Below are 21,187 nucleotides of genomic sequence, written 5' to 3' on the forward strand. Positions count from 1 at the left end.
TAAATGCGTTTATGATAATATGATTTCAACAGGGTACTTCAATAAATCAAGAGCTAAACGTTTTTTAAGACTTTCAAGCCACATTATTCTTTTTAAAGTGGCTTACAGTATCAAAATTAAAGTAGTTTTAAAATTTTAACCATTAAAATTAAAATGTTTTTGTTTTTTAACAATCAATCATTATATAAATTAAAGAAGGATATTATCATTATTAAACTGATTTAATTAAATATTTAAAGATAATATTAAAATTTATTATTTTTTAGTTTTTTTTGTGTAGATAATTTATAATGTATGATATATTAATGTTTAGTTTTAATTATTTGAAGTTATAAATATGTTGCTTCCAATGCTGCTAAATTTGAAATATCTTTACAGAAGATTTCTTACGAAGCTTTCCACTCGAGTTCAGATCTTTCTATAATCTAATCCAATCTTATATTAAAAATATTTAACAGGATTTGAAAATAAAATAAATAAATTCTTAACAAGTTTTAACTCTTCCATAACAATCATTGTTATATATGCAAACTTAAAATTTAACGATAATATTGTCATATACATTTAAAAATGCCTTATATTCAAGAATCAAAGATTGTGAAAAATCAAAATTTATAAAAATATACTTGTAATAAAGGAATCCTGTTATTAGTATTACAAAAATCTAGAAAAATGACAATTGCTTAGATTTTTTAAGCTTGATTGATTAATAACTCAATGATTGTAACAATGTAGTAGATAGAGAAACGTTTGATTCAACATAATATTATATCCAAAGACGGTGATGATATCGAGGTCGGATCAAACGCTTCTCAGGCTGATTTCCACATGCTGACGGCGACCAACAGATGCGCAATGAGCCTTTCAAGACGCGTTTAATTCTCGCGCAAAAAACGCCGAGATAAAAAGTATGACCAGAGTCCAGCTGTTGCCAAGGTTGGACCATTGATGGTCTCTGGCCGGTCTGCCTTTTTTATTGGCCAGACATTTATGCCCAGCTGAAAATATGTATAAAGGAGCGAGACACACACGCGTGCTGGCCCCGGATATTATACACCTTGATTGCGAGAGTGGAAAAAAGGGTTGATGCAGATGCTTTGCCTAAATGATTAAATTTTATATTTCGCTGATGGGCATTAAAGCATCGAGAAGCCTGTTAAAAACGTATTGGTCACGCATTTCGTGTTTTTTTCCTCCAGCACCTCATTCTCTATTTCTTTCTTTCTTTTTCGGAGCAGCAGTTGCGCCTGCAAAAAAAATTAAGGCGTGTTTCGAGCATGACTTTTCGTTATGTGCGGGGAATAAAAGTAATATTCTCACTTTGAGCAAAGCAGCTTGAGAGTTCATATCGCGCGCGAATGCGAGATTTATTAAGCGTGGAAAGAAAGAAAAATGACCTTTTTTCGTTTTCCGCAATATTTCGCGTGTGTCCGCGGCAGAGCCACAAATCATGGATTTCTGACAACAGCGTAATTTACTAATGGAATATGGAAATGCGAGAAATTAATTTCAAATGCTCGGCCTCGATAAAAATGTTCATACTGTTTCAAAAAAATAATTATTACCATTGACATGTTATTTAATGAACTATTAACGAAGTTTCCATTTTCCATTTTCATTTCTTTGATTTCCAGATTAGAAAATTAATAAATAATTTTTTATCTTTATTTTATAAAATGTAAGAAAGTTTTTACTCTTAAAAATGCTTAAAATTCAAGAAATAGTTTTATAAAAGGTTGGAAAGAAAAAAAAATAAAAATTAAGATTTATTTATATTATTTATTAAATATTTTGCTCGTTAAAAAAATATATTAAAACTGCAGTTAAAGATATTTTCCACTTATTTCTGAAGTATTTTTACTATATACTTTTTTATTGCAGAACTTATAAAAACAAATTAAATTTCTATTATTTAATTTTTTTTAAATATACATTAAATTAAGGATTAATCTAAAATACTTTTGCAACTTACATTGTTCCCACGCGAGTTCAATATAATAGCATTATTGAAATTGGAAAAAATATATGAGCTCCAATGTTATGTGAAAAATAATAATTGAGAAATATAAATAAGTTTATTTTGAAAATTTAAAGTTAGATTCATTTGAAGAAAAACAAACTGTTAAGTCACACAATTCCATTAGCGTTTAAGTTGATTAAGAAAAAAACTTATATATATTTTTGCACTTGAAATGTTTTTTGTTAATGAGGCCTATATGAAATATTACTGCGTGCTTGTGCGGCAGCGGGTTGAGCGAGCGCGCTAAGTGGCAGCTGTCAACACGGGCCTGGCGATAAAGAGTGCAGGGAAGTGTGCGAAAATCATTGCCATTATCTTTTTGCTCAGCACTTTCAATAGCAGCTCTTCTCGGGCTGATTGCACATCAACGAAAGAGTGGACCCTTGAGAGAGAGAGAGAAAAAGGGACCAAATCGTGATTGCGAAACGCGGCATCAGTCGAAATAAAAATGTCTTTGTTTGGTCGCAGCGCGTAATTTAATTGTGGCGTCATAATTAATACATTAATTACGAATTGAAAATGCGGTTCGCTCGCACGCGCGCGCGATATTAGTTTTCCAGGTGGCTTTGTAATGATTAATTCATCAGTCATCCAATTCTTTCTTATAGTGCGAGCTCACAATTAATTATTTCCATTAGCTAATTTACCGCGTGACGGGAATGATCACTCAGGGACCAGCGCCACCTCCCTCAGGTGTAAATAAAACGAGGGCAAACAATGTGGCCGGTGCGTTCCAGGCGAGACACAACGGCACACGCGGCACATCAAATGCCAAAAAGTCTTTATTCGGAAAAATTTCAAACCCACCAGACGGGAATATAATATTAATGGATTGATTATGGGGAGGATGCGGCAATAAAGCCATTAAAATGGACAAGGAAATTTATAACAGGATGCAAAATGGTAAAATAATAAGTAGATAGATCTCTCATGGCAACACTTTTAGAAATTTTAATTTGTAATTTTTTAGTTGATTTTAAGAAAATTAATATCAAATTACCAAGTTTTCAATAACAGACTTAAGCCCTTGAGGTTGCGTTTTTTTTATACTATTCTCATAATATCTACTTAATCTTAGTTATTGTAAGTACATAAATAGTATTTTTAAGAATGATTTGTAATTACGCAATAACATAACACGCCTAAGGTTTTATTTCTGAAAGTATAGAAATAGAAATAAATTTAATTGATTAATAATGATTAAATATATTAGATTTATAGTAAAAATGAAAATAAAAAATGTTTATTTTTAAACAATTGTAACTATTATAAATTTTTTTTAATATTGTATTAACTTGCAAATAATAAAACCAGATAAAATGCCTTTTAACAAGCGGGACTCATTGTCGCTGACGGAGCAATGTATAAAATGGGTAATTGCAATTTACGGAAATTTTACAATTTCAGTTTAATTTATTAAATTGATTGTCGAAAATAAAATATGTAATTTTGAATGTCAGACAAATTTAAATTATAACATCCACAAATAATAGATTAAAAAAATATTGCTTTGAAAATTATAGTAAATTTTTTGGAATTTTCATCCTTATAATTAACATTTAAAATTATCTAATCAGGAATTTTCTTAACTTTTCTGCACCGCGCTTGGCGCTCATATAATCTCGCGTCTCGGAACGAAATTCCACATAAAGGCGATAATTTCAATTACTAATTAACATTAAAACAACCTTTGAATTTGATGGAACTTCTAAAATGATCATTATACTATTTTTTTTTCTCATAAAATATAACTGAAAATTGAGCCCCAATGAGCTAATGCAAAATAAATTAAAGTCATCCAATTTTACTATTGATCATTTTTGTTCTTGTTCAGTTCAGTCAATGAACAGTATTGAGAAAAAATTTGTGTTGGATGAAAATAATGTGAGATTTGTAAGAGACATTTAAAGGTTTAAATAAAGATAGACGGGTTTCCTACCTCCTGCCGAATATTCTCTGCTTCCGTTCAGTGATTCTCTTTTTGTCAAACGCGGAGCTGGGGTGCGCCGAGAGAGCGTTTAAGCCAAATGGATCCATATAGGCTGCATGTTTTAGTTGGTGCGGTCCGGCAGACGGGAGCACAAAAAATCGTAAATAATCAGATGCAGGCCGGCGGACCAGCAAACAATAAATATATCGCGCTCGTCAGCTGCGCCGGCACACAAAAAAATTAATTTGATCCAAGAAAGGGTTACGGCCTGACCCGTGGACAAAACGGTGTGGCGCAGGGGGTTGTAGTGACCCCTTTGACGGCGCGCTTGGCTTACTTGGCACGGCAGCTGCCCAACAAGCGTGCGGCGTATGCAAATGAGCGAGTGTCCCGCGCCGCGGTCCGGACCCTTGCAAGCGTCCGCTCGCGCCGAGTGCAGCACTTTTTCTTCTCATTACCCTCTGAGAGCAGCATGTGCGGAAAACGTACGAGACATATCTGAAATTTTAATTCCCAGACGGCACGAATGTGACCTTATTGCGACCGGCTCATAGGAATTTCTAATTTTTGCACATTGGCCTCTTTAAATTTCGATCGCTATGCAAGGGTTTTATCTCTCTGAATTTCGGCTGTAGATGCCCTTGCGCCGCGCGTCATAAAAAAATTAAAATATATCACCCAGCCAAAAGTAAGTTTTCGCGCGTGAATAAATTCCAGACGCCCCGGGTAAAAATATAAAATTCATATTCTTGACTGAAATTTATTCAGAATTTTTAAATCTGCAGCCGAAATTTCAATTACGCAAAAGTCAATCGAAAAATTCCTCTGTAGACTTTCCCATGGAAATTGATAGAAATTGAATTTGGAAAAAAATACAATAGATCTGCAGGCAATTTTCTTTCAATTGGCTGTCATCCTTTTGGCAGATCCAATTCCACGCCTCATTTGCAAGAGGATGAAATAATCAGAGTTGCGATCTAACCAGCTAGAGTTAACTCCTGCACATATCAATAAAGGAAGAACTGTTATTCTTTTTGAATTTAATTTTCTTTCTTATTAAACTTGATTGCGATTCTGAAAAATTATGGAAAATCAGTATTTTAAATAAAAATAATCGCTAAATTATATAAAAAGAAAAATATTCATATATTTAATTTGCTCGTAAGTTAAAAAAAGTAAACCTTAAAAAATTTACTATTTTATTATCCTCTTTAATGGCACATGTACAGCTAAGTTCTCTCTCCGCAAAAATCGTTTATAATGTCATTTTTATCTGAAGTCGCACAAAAAGTAATAAACCATCTTTCTAACTTTCTGAAATTGTCTCCTTGATTGCCTGTGTTTCAGCTTTTTTATCAAATTATCCTGATCATAAATCCTTGCTTAATATGCTAGAAAATGATAATGACGACATTGTTAAGAAAAACATAAATAAAATTTAATAATAGCACATGCAATTTTTCGTTTTCTTAATTGCTAAACAAGGATTTTTTGGATACTTCTAAAACTATATTTTTGTTCCCACTAACAATCAATGCTTTAATTAGCGTTTTCTTTAATCTCGAAATAATTTAAATTTTCGCTCATTAGAAAAATTTTCATTCTTTGGGGCTTGGAATTATATAGATTTTGATTGATATCTTGATTCAAAATTGCTTGTCATGGGTTGTATAATTTTCACTTCACGCATTTATCAAGAGATTCAAATCATGTTACATAATGTTAAACATTTGAAATTAAAATCTCCGCGATGTATTTCATGAACTTTAAGAATTGATTGAATAATTTTAGACATTAAAATAACCAATTTCCGGTTCAGACAAACATTATAAATTTCATGTTTTATTTTTTGCCAGCAAAAATGTGCGATTGAACTTTTGATTGTATTCAGTTTGGAAATAACAATGGCCAGCCGCGACTTCAAGCTGCGAGATGAAGATTGCGAGTTGGAAGTTCCTCGCGGAAGAATAATAAAATCCGAGTGTATATAATAATAATTTGAACTGGTGGTACGGTCGCGTCGCTTAACTCCGCGGCGAATATAAATAAATTCTATACGAGTGCGCCGACCAATGAACTTTTTATTCTCTCTCTCGTATGTAATATTTAATCGCAATGAGCTTCTCTCTAGTAAGTGTCCCTTTGACCCGCAATATGCACTGCGAGCTCCATCGCGAGAGGATGAGGCTCCGCGCGGCGACGGTCAATGGCCTCGCGCGCGATGCACTGCGAAGAGATGCTGTGTGTTGAGAAAAAGAAAAGGATGCAGGAGAGAGAGAGAGAGATGATGAAAAAATGCCCGCCGACTTATATGCATGTAACGTAAAAAGTGCATTTGCAAGCAGCATGCATGCACCGTGTCTTAAAGTCTCTCCAGGCTCTGCAAGAGGGAAGAAGAAGAAACAGGTTTTTCGGCATTGCTTCAAAAGAAATGCTCCTCCGCCGAGAGAGAGAGAGAAGCAAAAAATGCACTCGCTCGCAATGTAAAATCCTATCATTTCACCTCCAGCTCTTTTTCAACGCGCAACGACCTCAACTTTTCTTGAATAAATTTCGAAAATTATTCCTTTTCGTAAGAACTGCATTTCATCGGGGAAAATTTTAATTTAAAATTAAAAACTGTGCTTGAAAGAAAATTTTATTAAAACAACTTACAAAACGGAATTGTGTATAAACTACTCAGTCGATTGGTTATTCTGTTGTGAGAGGAATATCAAATTTAATTTTTAATTGGAATAATTTTTAAAAGAAAATTTAAAGTTATTTCAATAGCATTCTTTATTATTATTATTATCTTATTTTATAGTTGAAGTGCTATTTAACACACAGTTCTTTCAAAAGAGTTTAGAAATTAATATAAATACAAGCTCCTTGATTTATAGATATAAACAGATATAAATAAGTAACACTTTATATTATTTATTAGTTGGGAAAATTTTAATTGTACAAGATCATTAATTGTTACCTATAAAAATACTAATAAGAATTTTAAAAAAAATAAAAAAATAAAATTTACTCTTACTGTAGTTCCAAAAAAAGCCACAAATAACCTTTGTTGTAACATTTTATTTTTTTTAATTATTTATTTAATATTATATTTATTTATTTTTATTAAATTTTTAGAAGAATTCCTATCCAAATTTATCAGCATAAATTTTTAGTAATTATTTAGAGTTATTGAAGCAAATAGAAGATTACATGAAACATGAAATACACTTATACATATTTTTTTAATCAGTTGATTTTTAAATGAAAAGAAATTAATTTTTGATTTGACAATCGAAAATATTTTTGAAGTCGGCAAGATGAGTTTTAATAATAAAAAATCCTGTAAAAGCCTACGAGGTTTATTATTATGGATCGAAAAAATGGCATCCGCAGAGCACAAAGGAAGGGATAAATAAAAACATTCGCGTTTGTAGTGAATTAAAAAAAGCCCAACACACAGAGCGAAATGTATACAAAATAGCCTGGGCGCTCTTGGCAATATTTTTCATATTGCTTTTGTTTTAGCGCAAACAATCGGAAAATAAATTATGGATTTGTTATTTAAAAAACGTAATTATTTGAGAGAGCTCTGTGTGAGCCATCAGCAGCAGCAGACTGGAAACACATTGGAGCATTTTTTTTTGTGCGAGCTGCGAGATCGAGTGCCCGCGGCAGGGCGGGGTTCGATCCCAGGTGTTTGCGGGGAGAAAGCAAAACACACTGCACGCTTGGTATTATTATCATTATATTGGAAGGCACTCGGTGTGTGTATACAAAAGTAGAGAGTCGTAGGTGGAAGATTTATTGCCGAAGAAATAACGTGAATTATTTTTCAGTATCTCACCACCGCGGCTTTTAAAACGCCGCGCTTTGAATGTACTTGTTTCTCTCTAATAATATTCCTCTGCCATGCAACTTCTGACTAATCCAGAGCGCAGAAGGTAAATATATACATATAAATTTCAACTTTTCGTTCGTTCCCTGCATTAGATTTATATCTGCGTGGAGAGTTAAAGGAAAACGTCCGCGCGACTTGTATATTAAATTTATACTGGTTCATATAATAATTTCAATTCATTCATTGCGCTATAAATTTTTATTTAGAATTTCGCGTAGAAGGAGATCATAAAATAATTGCTGAATTAATGACACAGTAAAAGGGACGACAATATTTATTTGTTTAATTTTAAATACTGTTAAATTGACATTTTGAGGCTAATTTGCTATACAGACTGCAACACTAAATTAGTGCAAATATAATAATAATGATACATAATATGATAATAATAAAAATAAATATATTTATATAAAAGCATCATGAAAAACATTTTAAATGATTTAAACGGTTTTTAATTTATTGTTTTATACATGTTAAAAGCTTTATTAGAACTTGAAACAGGCAGCAGAGAAATTTATAATTTGAAATGAAAAAAAACGGTTGTTGATGTCAACGTAAAATTTGTTACTCTGAAGTTTTTAAATATGTTAACAAGGAGGCAATATAATTTTTTTAACGAAGACGTCAAATATAAAAAAATAATACATGGTAAACAATTCAAGATCACTGAATAATACAATATTGTGCTGTGAATCTTTGTAATACCTGAAAAAGTGCTCGAAGCTGAGAATATTAATAAAATATACCAGGACTAACATTACATAAATTCTAGTGCAAATAATGCTATTTTCATTCATTTATTTCAAACCGACAATAATTACGTTATTATTATTCCAACCTGTAATATAACTTGAATCGTAACACTTGAGGTGGATTTCATGGAAAATTGAAACCAGGCTCGTTGCAAAGATAAAATGAAAAAATAATAAAGGAAAACTGACCTCAAAGGCGACCTGCGGTCTGCTGGTACTTTAAAAACCTAGGGTTTTTTCATGTCCCAACTAAAACTAAGTGGGATGATTTCATAAAAAAATTAAAAAATTAAATTGGGAAAATTAAATTTTAATAAAAAAATTGCAGTAAATTAATTAAGCAAAGGAGTCAGTCAACAGCTTCATACTGTGACTCTTACAAAAATTTCTTGAGCAACGTTTATTCAAATTTAATTTTCCCAATTTTATTTTCTATTTTTTATGAAATCGTGTCCCACTTAGTTTTAGTTGGGACACGAAAAAACACCCTAGGTTTTTAAAGTACCAGCAGACCGCAGGTCGCCTTTGGGGTCAGTTGTCCTTCATTTTTTTTTTTTTTCTTTGCAACGAGGTTCGCCCGGTTTCAAATTTTCATGTAATATAACTTCTCTATATATTGTACATTATTTTTGAGGGGCCAAATTGAAAAAATTATTCCCCCAGTCCCAGTCTACGTTTGTCCTACAGTCATTTTTATTTACTTTCATTATATTTATTATTCTTCTTTTGTAAATCTTAATTGAATAAAACCAGAAGAGACTAAAGAGATTCTTCTACACTTGTCAGTGATAATCAAGAGCTTGGACAGTTGCATACTTTCAAAATGCACCTCCCCTTTATTAGCACTTATGGGCTGCAACTTGCAGAGCTTGAAATATTTTGCAGCCCACGTGCGTCGAGCACATTGCAATTTGAGCACTTCCGAGTCCTTGGTTCGAGTCTCAACCCCTGCGAGTGGACACGCCCCTGCGGCCATCATTGCAGGGCGAAAGTGCATTTGAATAATCAAAAATGCACAAGTTGCAATATTCACTCCGCCCCGCGCGCGCGTTTGTCAAACGCACGCGACTCGTGCCGGCCTGCCAAATATTTATTGCTAAAAATCGCCGGCTCGGTTTGTCTCTGATGCACGTCAACACACGCTGGTGCACGCCCGGCTCATCAATCATGCCCGATTTTATTAATTCGCGCCGCATATACCTTTTTAAGGGCGAAACAAAACATTATAAAAAGGTTTGCGCGTGGTTTTTGCTGCGTGTAAAACTTTTATTGCCGGCACATCTGATGCGCGCTACTTTTTTCAAGTACTGTCGTGCATGTTGCGCTCGCTGATGACGAGTGCATGACACTTTCGCAATTCGCGTTGTTCCAACTCGCCAAATGACACTCTCGCTCCAAATAAGCCCGATTCAACCACATATTTTTTTATTGGTCTTTTTGCAAGAAATAAAGGGATAAATTTAAATTTTAGTTTTTCATTGGCGAAAAAGTACTATAATAAAAAGCTCACATATCATAATTAAAAAATTACAGACAATATTAAATTTTAATACGATAAAATTAAAAAAAAGACTAAATTATTTATAAACACAATTTATTAAAAAATGTTTTTTAATAAATTAAAAATATAATAATTATATACAATGAATTTACAATAAATTGTTTGACTGAACTACACAATGGTAGAAACAATGAATGTAATTTTGTATCAAAAGCTCACGATCGAGGGTTGATCATGGTGATATGAATTTAATTCGGCTTTTCCTCGATGGGTTTTGTGGGTTTTTATTGTTTAAGAAAAAACAATATCCAGAGCAGGTTTATTTCTTAAACAATAAAAACTCACAAAACCCATCGAGGAAAATCCGAATTTAAATTCAAATCACCATAATTATTATTGGTATGTATTTTATTGATTACACACTACAGGCGTGAAAAATTACCTTATTATTGGTATTATATTTTTATAACTTTTGGGAGTTTTATATTTATTAAGGACTTCTTATTGACATAGTCAAATCAAGTCCTTACAACAATATAAACAGATTTTTGCGATTGTTGAAAGACAATTGGAAATTTTAATCACCATTGTTGTAAAGACTTGATTTGACTTTGCCAATAAGGAGTCCTTAACTGTTATATATTATTCTCTTAAACAATGTGCCAATTTTTGCAAATAGGAGAAATTAAAAAAAAAATATATATCTCTGCTGCTATAATTGTTCTGGATCAGGCTTGACCATTCTGTTAAAATTCACGCTCAGTCGATCTTACAACGTTTGTCAGTCCGGCGCCCGACAATAACAGGAGATAATTTATGGAAATTGCGTAAATATTTACTGGTGCTCATGAAAAATTTGCTCGCAATCGCTTCACACACATCTATATTTATGGCTGGCGCGTGTGCCTGCTGAAAAATCACATTTGCGATTTTTGAATGCGCGGATGGCAGCATATTTTTGCCCGGCGTGCCTGCCGGCTACTGTTTAATTACACTCTGCGATCGTTCCGCACATTTATAATACGATCCGCACGCCTCGAATTACGGCATTTTTTCCACAGCAAAATGGCGCATCGGAAACAAAACACCCCCGACGCATCAAACGCTCCAAAAAAAAAGAACCGATACGCATTATAAAGAGAAATAAAAAAAAACGAAACAATAGGGGAACTCCGCCCACAAACACAGAGCTGCACAAAGCAGACGAGATTCACTTGCTAAATTTGCATTCGGCCCTTTCAAACGGCGTTTAATATATTTTCCCTCTGTGGATTTTTCGCCCCTGGAAAAAATTTATCTATCTCTCCGGGGCCGACGGCGATAAAATTCATTCGCGTCAGTTTTCGCACCCCCTCTCTGTCCGCCCCTAAACGCGGCGGGGTGGAAACTCGTAAGAATATAAAAAAAGGAGCATTTTTGTTTTTAAAATTCATCACCCCCTAGCGGTGAATAGGTGATTTCTATTACGCAACATGGGCGTCGATTTTTCCAATTTGGGGCCTTTCGTTTTTATCGCCGGACGCCGTTTGTTTTCCATTACACGCGCGTACAGTCATAATTGAGGCCCTAATAAAAGTGCAATTAAAAATACGCGTTCCGTTCCGTGGCAAGGCTAATTACAATAAAATTTATGCGACGCCGAATTGTGTTAGCGCGCGAGTTTGGCGTTTGTGTGTTGTCATTGAATTATATTATAAAGATAGCATCGCAAATTCATCCTGCAGTGTGTGTGTGTGTATATTTTTAATTGTTGCCGACGGACTGCACAGTTATAGGTCCGAAATAATTATTTTACGATCGCCGTGCGAATTTCGAGCCGGCCACAAATATTAATCTGACTTTTTGCTAAACTCTCTTTCCGCGTTTTTATTGCACCCGAAACGCACACTCGCGCGGGCTAACAGGCGTAATTAATTTTTCATTGTTCCCATTTTTTATTACGCTTGTTTATTTTATTTGTGGTAAAAATTTATTCACAGAAAATGAGTGGGAGGCGCTGCAACGTTCACACAACAATCGTGATTCGCCTGGCCACTTCCGATTTTCGTCTTCACGCAGCGAAGCGCCGGCAAATAATAGGCCGGCTGCCGAAAAAAATGAGAATTTTACGAGCGCCGTGGGTGGAGCGAAACGGCTGCGAGAACACACATGCGGATGATTAATTGCCGCGCCAGGTGCCGCTTTTTGGCCACAAAAACGTGCATTGGGAGAAAAAGGTGTGTTCAAATTTCACGCACAACTTTTCATATATGGAGGGACAAAAGGTAATTTTAGATTGTAGTGCATTTTAATACCTATGATTGATTTTATTAAATAGTCTATTAAATTTTGCTCAAAGAAATACATTTCCATCAATTATATCAAGCAGGCAAAATTTATTTCGGGCATTAAATGAAATAATATTGTTGTATAATTTTCACAAGGAAAGTGACTAGGATTAATAAATTTGTTAAATATTCTTTGCTACTTCATATTGTCAAGTGCGAATAATAATTATAAATATATTATGTATTTCCAGTACTATTCCAATACTTTCTCATTTCATTCAAAATTAGTAAATGAGAAAGTTTGTATTAAAATTTAACAATAAATTAAAAGAAATTAATATAAAGTATAAAATAAAAAAATAGAGTTATAAAATAGAAATTTAAAAATAGTAATTAATTTCACTTTTTTTAAATATTTTTATTGAATTTATATTATGATAATTCTTAATTACTTTATTCTATCCTCTCAAATGACACAAAGGTTGATGAGCAGAAAAAATTCATTCTTAATCTTATAATTTACAGATTTTTCACTGATTATTCTTCTACCGCAGTATTCTTTTTGCTTTCAAATTCTCAAACTAATCAATGACATATAAATAAAAAATATCTTGACAAAAAGATAGATTTGCGCAGTTGGAATATATGTATATCTGCCCGCGTGTAATAAATTTCGTCCTCGTTACCCATTCAATATATTAGCCCTTTCGCTCTCATTTGATCGAATTAATGGCACTCGAGTCCCAAACAAAATTGGTTTATCGCTTGTCAAACGGGTCTCTCGTCGTGACACGAATCGTCCATTTAAAAAACGGCCCGCACCCTAAATCACTAGCTCGGCGAGCAGGCGGCTCGCGTTTCGGCAAAAAAAATTTCACAATTTGTTTTAATTATTTATCGGGCGCGCGGCGGCTGGTGGTGGTGGGTGCGCTCGGTCAGATTGGTCATTGTGTTTGCGCCGCGCAAATAAATCAGTCGCCGCTGCTGGATGAATCAATTATTACGCATGCAGCGCTCGGCAGAGCCCAGCAAACATGGTCCGTCTCTCTCTCTCATTCATACACAGGCAGACGGCCTTGCACTTGGGAGTTCACGCCAAGGGGCACAATGTGGTGTGACGCCGGGGCTGCGGGGTAGGTAGACACACATCTGCGTGCTTTGGCCCAACGAGTGGCGCAGGCGCTGCCGTTCTTAGCCGAGCAACTGGTGTGTCTGTCTTTTCACCCTTCAGGCCCAAGACCGAGCCGCGTGGCTTTGTTTTGGTCCGCGTCTGACCGTCCGCTCAACTGACCACGCGCCATTCACTCTCTCCCTGTCTCTCCGGATTCTCCTAACCCTTGGATTTTTTCACTTTTCTGCAGCCTGTTGCACAAAGGTGACGCGCCGGTTGCATAGTTTTTAAAGCCTAGTTGGTCTAGCCTGACGGATAGATTTTTCTATCAAGTGCGAATGAAAAAAAGAAATTGAATTTTCCTCGATGGAAATGTGGCTGGGGTTTGAAACAATGCAATTTCTGTGAAATAAAATGAAAAACCATGGCCGATGGATGAAGTCTGCGTAAATGATTTACGTTCAAACAACGCATGCTCTAATCTAATTTTTTTAACTTCATCATTCTTAATTTTTTGTTCTTATTGCTGTTCATTTGCTCACATTTTTACAACTACTTTATTTCAGTTTTTGTTCTATCACTGTTAATGTTTCATCTGCATTCTTCATAAATCAAGGCACTGCAGAGAGAGTAAAAAATTTTAAAATATTAAAAAAAAAAAAACAGCAGCATATTTTATTAAAATTATATAAATAATCTTATTCAATTTTTACCAAGAATCTCTTATCTTAAATATTTTAAATTTTAAATATTTTTATTTTTAATTTTTTTTATACATCAAATTTTTAAAGATATGTACATGTAAGCTCCATAGGAATTAATGAACCTTTTTTCTTCCCGCTGTCTTAGGTCAGAGACAAGATTCAAACAATAAATAAATAAATTTTCCTAGGCGAAAATTAAAGTTGTCTCATTCTGCTTTGAAGTAAATGTAAATCGCCTAATTTGAAGCCTAACTATTAATATTTTAATTGCCTTAACAGTAAAATGATTGGAGTAAACAGAATAATCAAATATAAATCCACATTATTAATATGATAATTTCCTAAATTTTATTTAAATTTTATATATTTTATTTAAATTATTTTTTCATCAAAACTGGATTTTTCATCATTTGTTCTCCTAGCTTGAGGATATTTCAATAAATAACTTACGCAAACAGGTTTTTCGGCTGCAAATCAGGTTATCAGATTCAATTTGCAGCCGGCGGCAAAAAATCCACTAACCGGATGCACACGACGTCCTTCGGAATATTGAAAAATTCGCACAAATCAATTATGTGCGTGTGTGTATCATGATACACCAATTTAAAGCTTATCGTGTGTTGCGAGAGCGCGTAATGGAATCACCGAAAAAACGATGACACCCCAAGTTTATCCATTAAAAAATCAAGCGTCTGCTAATCAAGTTTGCATGCAAATCACAACGCGCGCGCGCTCGCTCGCCCGGCACAAAAAAGCGCGCGGCGCAAAAAATGAGCCGAAAAACACACACACACACGGGCTGATACGAAATCGAGTTATCCAATGTAATGATGAAAAATGTAAAGAGAGCACGGCGGAAAATAACGGCGGCACAAAAATGTGCGCGGCACCGGCCAAAGCTTGAACAATTAATCAGGTGGATCATTATTGCAGCCCAGCAATCACAGCGCTCGCTTTTGAAATAATAAAAACGCACCGGTGGCGGTTGCGAGCAAAAAAATACGCTCAGCCTTTGTGTCCGAAAATGAGCTGTTTGCACAAATCGTGGGCAGAGGAAAAAAATGTTTCAGCCAGGGATACATGAAAAAAAAGTTGGCAATTATACACAACAGCAATTTAGCGTGGAAATAAATGTTTCATTTGACCCAACAGAGCAAGTACAGCAACAAAATCTATAAAATGCTTCTTATTGTAATAAATTTTAAACTAAGTAATACATTATATTTTTTTTTCTATAAAAGCTTGCGTAAATTTTTCTCCAGAAATAAATACTGAATAATACTTAATTATTTAAAATAAGAGAAATTTTTGAACAACAACAAAACCATTGTATAAATATTGTTTGACGCTTTAGCTGCTTCGAGCATATAAATATATTTTTTAACTCCAGTATGCTAGCAATTCTTTTTACAAAATCTACGTGCATCATAATAGTAATTTTTGTAGTTGTGATATGCTTAACTATATAATGATAACCGCGACATGCAAATGATGCAAATCTAGCAAAAGCTGATCTGTCCTTCAACATTAAAGATTTTCAATTTTCAAGTTTCATAGTTTGTGTTTCATAAAAAATTACATTTTAATATTTTTTAAACCTAGCTTGTACTTTATTTTGTTTTCTATTTTGCTATTTGGTTTTGATGAAATATGTATATTTCAGTGGATTATTAATTTTTTGGAAGATATTTAGCGGCTGCTGGAACAAAATAAAAATTATGATTTTATTTTATTTCAAAATTTGAATTCTTAATTTTACTTTATTTATGTGTAAAAGTTATTGTTATGAACAAAATATAAATATATTTTTACTGTTTTAATCAATTAATTAATATTGTTTAAGGTATTAAATTTCTATTTTTAAAATCAATAAAAGTTTCTTTAAATTTCCAAAATTTTTGGTTTTTTCCTGGCAATATTTTTTAGTTGTTCCTTTAAATCAAATAACAAATATATTTAAATAGAGATTTGTTGATTAATAATTATTGCAGGTGAAAATATCAATTAGAAATGTCCTTTAGTAGCTTATTTGTTAATGTTACTATTCTCATCCATCAATTTCTCTCATTGATTATTTTATTACAAATTAAAAGTTATATAGTTTCAAAAAATAATATGTAGGGGAAAAACGTATTTTCTCACTTGGGGTGACATTTCATAAGACAAAATTTGCTAAATATACTTGAAATAAAAAATTAAATCTAATGCTGAAACCAATATACAATCGTCCTTAGTTTGTGATGGCATTTAGTAATTAATATTTCATATTGCTCGACAAGAAATGTCTCTACTAAGAAATTAATTACAGATATAGGTAATAAAGTTTGAGCCTGCGAGTTGAACATTTAAGTTTAGCAGCCGAGCCTAAACTGGCAGCCGCCGCCGCCGCCGCCGCTAATACACATTTTGCACACAAGGGCTGCTGCTCCCCTCGCGCAAATATTTCAGCCTGTGGGGTAGGCAGCCGCTGGCTGGGAGGGGTCTCGACTGGATTCGAAGCGAGTACCCCGCGACGATGATGATTTATGTTCGGCGGCCATCATTGCACAGCCAACGCTGCCCCTGCCCAGCAATAATTTGCCCATCACGCTGCCATCACCTTGGCGTAATTATATTTTCGCCCCGATTTATTACGAGACTTTGTGTTTTATATGCGACCACGTGCTTCTTTTCTGCTGCGGCGCCAAATCAATTATAAAACGTTTATGATGCTCGCGCCCTTTTTTTTTATATATGACGGATTATGGAATGGCAATCTGATAAATAGAGCGCCAGGGTATTGTTCTACATCAGGGATTACCGATGCTGCTGCTCGACGGCCAACATACACACACACGCCGCTTTTCATGCTCCGGTTATCACGTGATTTATTATACTTTTTAAACTTTGCTCCAATATCATATAGCAGAATGAAAAAAAAATTAGCCTCAATTTCTAGCTTGTTTCAGTTTATGAGCAAATTAACGTCATGCAAAAAAGGAAAATAAATTGATTTGTTTGTCATTTGTATGTAACAAAAAAAAATTAAAGAACAAGTTCATTTTTGAATTAAGATCAATTTAAATTCCGTAAAATTGCGAAAATTGAATTAAACTTGCCAAAAACAAGCATTTTTTAAATTTCTTCAAACTAAATTTTAGATTCTAGTACCGGAATTTAATAATTGCGTAAATAAAGAAAAAGTTAACATAATTTTTCTCCAATATAAATTTAAAATCATTTCCTATTGTTTTTTTTTTATTCTCAGGAATAAGTGTTAATTTGATCAATACAAAAGATCTAAAAAAAGAACAAATTGTTTTGGATCAATTAATTGATGTTGCCATCTAGTTTTTTTTTATATATATATACTTGTTAGGAGAAATGTCAAGTGATTAAAAAATTTAATATGTACCCTGTTTTAAATATAAGAAAGCAAAACAAAAAATTATAAAATTATATTAAGAAATCATAAAAGGCAATCAATTCAAAGAATTAAAATGTTCAATATGTATAATGCCCTGCACATTGCCAGAAACAGAGCACACAGTCTTGAATTTAATTATAATCTCCATTTCAATATTTCATATTTCATAGAATACAAGTTCACGTTCCAAGTCAAAGTACGTCTTCAAGAAGTGCGTATTTTAGTGTTACTAATTATTAGGGGGGATTGATAGTAAACAACTTAAAAAGTATCATTTGAGAATTAAATCAAGAAAAAAATATACTACAAAAGGTACAAGAACATACATAATAAAAAAATGTCACTCTATGGTCTAAATTAATATTAAAATGAGTTAAAAAAATAATTATATTGATAATATTTACAAATACAAGTATTATATTTAAAAAATTATTAATATAAAATGCTAAATTTTATCATACAAAAACAATTGCTTTCAAAAATGTTTTTATAATATAATTTTAACATATTTTTATTAGTAGTTAATTTTTTATTTGTGTATAAAATCTTGAGCGTACGCATCCCGCTACAAACTTTCCCACAAAATCAACCTTGCATCTCTCGAGTTGTGCAAAAAGAAGAGCAAAAGCTAGAAGAGAGTGCAGCACATCGGCGGCTTGGCCGCGCCGAGTGCCCTCCCCGCGGGTCGAGCGTCGCCGCGCGCGAATTGTGCAACTGCCGCGCGCTTGCATTTAAGTAGGGCCCGCTTGCAAAACCTGATCCGCGCGAAATGCACCCGTCACTCTATCTACACACATTGAATATAATTGTATGCACGTGGAATCATATGCATCGTGCAGTCATGGGAAAATTCACGAATTCGCGCAAGCAAGAGAGCTTGAATGCATCAAGCTGCGCTGCACCGATCAAACTGGAATCACAAGTCGCCGCCGCGCTCATCATTATACATAACGAATTATTTTCTTTCAATATTCGTGAATGCGGCGGCAGTGTCACGGCGGACGAGGCCCAAGCAAAAACAAACAAAAACACACACACCAAGATTAATGGCCAATATCTTCGGGGCACCGTGAGAATAGGACACAATTGCACAAGATGCATTTCGGCCGCTCCTCCCATCATCAAAGTGCATCTCTCTCAATTCTGCCCGGCCTCCTTTTGCAAGCCCACGTGGGTGCAGCCACTCCCCGACCAAATAAGACCAAGAAGAAGGGATGAAAGGTACGAAATAAATTCTGCTCACCCTCGGATGCAATCCGAAATCCTCAAACGTCATCCGGCACCAACGAGCGACATGTTTCTTTTTCCTGATTTGCACAGCACTTAATTAAAAAAAACTCTCCTCGGTCGGGAAGGAGGATTTTTTTTGGCCGAATCACTGCGAGAGGCACTCGAAATCAAAACACTCGTGGCAGGCTGGGTCGGTCCGTCCGTCGCTGGCAGACTTCACTGTACTTTTGCACGCATGCAAAAGAGTCGCAGTAATTGCACCACTGGGTACGCTGGGAACACGCGAAAAACGCGAGGGGAGGGGGGATGCCGGTGGTGATTTTATAAAATTCGCACTCACGCCGGTCCGCCGAGCGCGGGGAGGGGGTGGATGCACGCCGGTCGGGGGTGGCGTCCGCCCCCGGTCGAAGGGTGGCTGCCGCGACCTGAGGAGAAAGATTAATTCTCTCAAGAAAACTCGGACAAGGAGCGACTCATTAGGCCAGCGTCCGTCTCGACTGCCATGCGGAATTGCTGGCTGGCATTGCCGACGGCGACACCACCGCACACACACCACCCACCGTGCAGATCACGCCCCCTCCCCCCGTGACTCCCACCTTTGCCGCGGCCGTGCGCCTCCCCTGGTCACAAACACCTCAAATTCGCAAACAACAACATTCGCCCACCACCATGCTTTTTTCCTTTCGCGCGCGCCGATTTTTGCGTGTGCACACGATTTTCTATCCTAATCAATCACATGAAATATTTCCGCACCGGTCTTTGATGCGACGCGCGCTGTGTGATCCGCCGGCGTGTTTGAATTTCATTATATTTCTGCTCTATGCAAATATGGCCTAGGCCTGCCAATGTCAGAGAATATAAAACGAAACTATGCGCCCAGAGTTATTTCGCTTTATATATTTGACCTGACTCGGACGCAAAATCGGCTCGAATTTCTGCCAATCTGAAAGCAATTAACTGCGATGCGTAGACTCTATTTTCGGCCAAAACCGTTTAATTAAGCCGCTGTTCACTTTTAATTTGGCCTCTGTTTGCATCCACATTTGTTAAAGTCGAGTGCATTTATTGGAAAATTGTTACCATTGGTTTCAGTTTCTCCTAATCAGAGTCGTAGTTCAAATTTATTGAAAAAATAGTGTAATATTAACAAATATAGAAGGTATTAATAACCGACTTGATTTTTTTTAGCAACAATTAAAAATCCATGAAAATAATTGATCACATAAACCATAAAAGTTTCTGTAGTATTAATTATTATGACAATTTAATAACTTAAATTAATATACAAAGAACTTTTAGTAGTTATTTAAATTAAATTCATATTCACAAATTATTTTTTTGTTAATTATTTTATTATTTTTTAAAAAAAAATTAAAATTTTATTCTATGCTTTTATTTATTTAGTTTTGAATAAAATAAAAACATACTTAAAACATATATTTGGTAAAATGCAATAAAAAAAAATTGTATATAACGACTCCACTCGTCATGATTGAAATTTGAAACATAGTTTTTCGAAAACAAACCTTAGAAACTGTATTCGACATATTTATATTAAATTATGCAATTCTTTCATTAACAAAAATTGATCAAATTAATAAATTTATTAATAAATCACAAAGATAAAACGTTTCCGGTACAGAAAAACATGAATAATAAATAATACAAAAATTTTTGTCAAAGGAATTGATCGAGGTGTTAACTAATTTGATTTGTTTTCAATGCGTCCGATCTCTTTAAAGTTCACGCGTGTGTGTGTGTGTGTCGGTCAAGATTGAGCTTTTACATGGCCATCAAGATAACACACGCATTGGACCGCTGAATAATGAGCACGCGACCGAAAATTTGACCTCTGCATACGCAAAGAAAAGAGCGTTTGGTCCACACGCATGCTGTTCGCTCTTTCTCTCGCACTCACACGCTGAATGCAAACAGGTTTAAGGTGCGTTCGTTCGACTGGACGCGCAAGAAAAAAGTCAAAGAGTGCAGCCCGCTTTGAGAGAGATGAATATATATACACGCGTGTGTGTTACTTCTCACGAGTTCGCTATAGATGTGTTATTTATTTGTGTTTGACGACGACTTTTTTCAATATCGGTCCAGCGGAGCGGCTCTCAAGCGCGGTGCGGTTTGCTTTGTCCGATGAATAGAAATAGAAAGACGCAAGTTTTAAGTGCGTGTGGCGACCAGAGCGTGTGAAAGAACGCGCATCCCCTATTAGTCGCATGAGAGGCACACGCATTAGGAAACAAAAATATTTTTTTGATTTTGCGAAAGAATAAAAAATATTAATTCCGCAGTTTCTGTTACATTAGATTATTAGACAAAATAATGTACAAATTAATTTTTCATTACAAAATAGCTCTTTTTATTGTTTGAT

At 34.7% G+C, this 21,187-nt stretch overlaps 1 protein-coding gene across 11 annotated transcripts in view; it reads right to left on the reverse strand.

Moving 5' to 3' along the window:
* Positions 1-21,187, reverse strand: part of LOC132195858 (zinc finger protein 236-like) — a 189,228-nt gene that overhangs the window by 52,752 nt on the left and 115,289 nt on the right. Inside the window, exon 1 of one of the 11 annotated variants that reach the window (XM_059618112.1) lies at positions 18,821-19,151. The exons of the other annotated variants lie outside the window; for them this stretch is intronic. The gene's annotated coding sequence lies outside the window, so the exon portion shown is untranslated. Of the gene's footprint in view, positions 1-18,820; positions 19,152-21,187 lie in introns of those variants that run through there. 11 annotated transcript variants of the gene reach the window in all.

Source organism: Neocloeon triangulifer, unplaced genomic scaffold (genome assembly GCF_031216515.1).
Source record: "Neocloeon triangulifer isolate White Clay Creek 2 clone unplaced genomic scaffold, ASM3121651v1 ptg000011l, whole genome shotgun sequence".
Lineage (NCBI taxonomy): Eukaryota > Metazoa > Arthropoda > Insecta > Ephemeroptera > Baetidae > Neocloeon > Neocloeon triangulifer.